At 51.3% G+C, this 2,030-nt stretch overlaps 1 pseudogene; it reads right to left on the bottom strand.

Moving 5' to 3' along the window:
- Nucleotides 1–392: 392 nt before the first annotated feature.
- On the bottom strand, nucleotides 393–1,518 carry LOC102484107 (RNA-binding protein with serine-rich domain 1-like; annotated as a pseudogene).
- Between the last annotated feature and the right edge of the window lie 512 nt (nucleotides 1,519–2,030).

The raw sequence follows: 2,030 nt of genomic DNA, 5'->3' as shown, positions 1-2,030 counted from the left end.
ATGGGGTGAGAGGTGCTCTCTGGGGGGTGCGGCCCTAGAGGTCAGGCAGGGTAGCAGAGGGCCGTGCCTAACAGAACTGGCGCCAGGTGATCCTTGGAAAGGACAAATGGGCTCCTAGGCTGGGCTGCACTGCCACCTGGAGCCCTGCTGGCCTGCCAGGGAGCAGACTCTCAGGAGCTGGAAATAGGTGAACTTCTAGCCCGAGAACTGAAGGGCATCTTTACAGACAATCCCAAACTGATACCTTGCAACTGGAACTTGGCCTGCAGAAGAAATATCTCAAACACTGCCTTCAAGGCTTGTCTGAGGGAGGGCTCTCCTCTCCTAGGACCTCTGTGATGAGGCTGAGTTGTGTAGGATGTAGATCCGAGGGCCTGAGCTTCTGGCCCTGCTTATCGAGAGGAGTTAGAAATGGAGCAGCTCCTATGGCCGCGGTGGCCAGGGGACCTGCGCCTTGGTGAGTGGGACCTTCTCCTCCTCTGTGGGGATGACCTGCACCACATGGAAGGTGGTGGCAACATTCTCCTGGGAGGGCTGAATCGCCAGGGAGGTGGCCCAGGCCAGGGGGCCACACAGCAGAGCGGTTATCTCCTGGCCACCGATTTGTCCTCCCTGCACGAGCTTCAGTGTTTTCTCAGCTTCATCTGGATTCTCTAACACCACATAGGCACAGCCCTTGGACAGATGAAGGTGCGTCCTTTCCACAGGCTTGTCAATCATTTTAATTTTCCCATAGGTGGAAAATGTCTTGGGACCAGCAGTTAGAGTAATGGCTATGTCGCTGAACTCCACTCCCATGCACCGCAGTTTGAGTCCCAGACCCGGTGCCTTAAACTCACACTGGGCGTGTGTGTGTGTGTGTGTGCCCAAGATCCCGAGAGGAGAATGGAGGAGAAAGGATTCTGGCATGGCCATCTCCTTTGGGGGTGATTTCTCATTTTCTGTCTCACCGTCTCTCTCTGTCTGTCTGGCAAGCGCATGTGCCCTATAGCAAAATGTCTCCACTGATCCTTGGTCACATTCCTGGTGAGCCTCCCAATATGCACTTTGGTGGGCTTCAGGGAAGGACTCTGTCTTCTCTCCTTTTCATCTGTTTTAGGTGGCTTGGGTTTGGATGGGAAGCGCCGCCTGTTGTCATGTCTGCCGGAGAAGGGCTGGGAGAGCCAGAGGAGCTGCTGGAGCTGGAGCTGCGGGACGTGCTAAACGTCCTGAGCGGCTTGATGCTGAGGAGGGGCTGGAGCCACTGCTGGAGCCTGTGCCAGGACTGGAACCGAGCTGCAGGTCGTGCTGGACCTTGACTGGCACTGCTGCTCCCCCGAGAAGCACTGCATGGTCCTTCTTGCATGGCTCCTGGATGGCCCCTTGATCTTCAGAGTGATCCTTGGACTTCTAATCAGAGCGGTCTTTGCATTTGGTGGGACAGGAAGCCCTAGTGCTGGACTTTTTATTATTTTCTTCGACTCCTAGCAAGCTCTTCTTTTTCACTCCTGATAAATCCACTCTCTCCTTCTGAGGTGTTCAAAGCAGCAATGGCAGCCTCACTTATTTATTTATTTATAATTAATTAATTATTTTTCATTTCATTTTCTTTTATACATTCAATCACATTATTATTTGTCTTACAAGATGAATATTTTGGGACCAGCAGTTAGTGTAATGGCTATGTCGCTGGACTCCCACGTAGTTGACCATGGTTCAAGTCCCAGACTCCGTGGCTTAAACTCACACTGGGCGCATGTACGTGTGTGCCCAAGATCCCGAGAGGAGAATGGAGGAGAAGGGATTGTGGTGTGGCCATTCCCCCTGGGGGGGTGATTTCTTGCTTTCTGTCTCTCTGTCTCTGTCTGTCTAGCGAGCGCATGTGCCCTATAGCAAAAAAACAAAAACGAAAACAAAACAAAAACAACTCTCCAAAATGGATATTTCAACAGGTAAACATTTCTCCCTAGTACAGTTGATAAAACTACAAAATATCTTCAACAGATAATACCATATTTCTTTGTGCCATTAATGCTTTGCCTCCCTGTTTT

This window comes from Tupaia chinensis, unplaced genomic scaffold, assembly GCF_000334495.1.
Source record: "Tupaia chinensis unplaced genomic scaffold, TupChi_1.0 Scaffold000539_1, whole genome shotgun sequence".
Classification (NCBI taxonomy): domain Eukaryota; kingdom Metazoa; phylum Chordata; class Mammalia; order Scandentia; family Tupaiidae; genus Tupaia; species Tupaia belangeri.
Note: the sequence above shows the minus strand (reverse complement) of the source record. Positions and strands in the feature narration are given on the sequence as shown.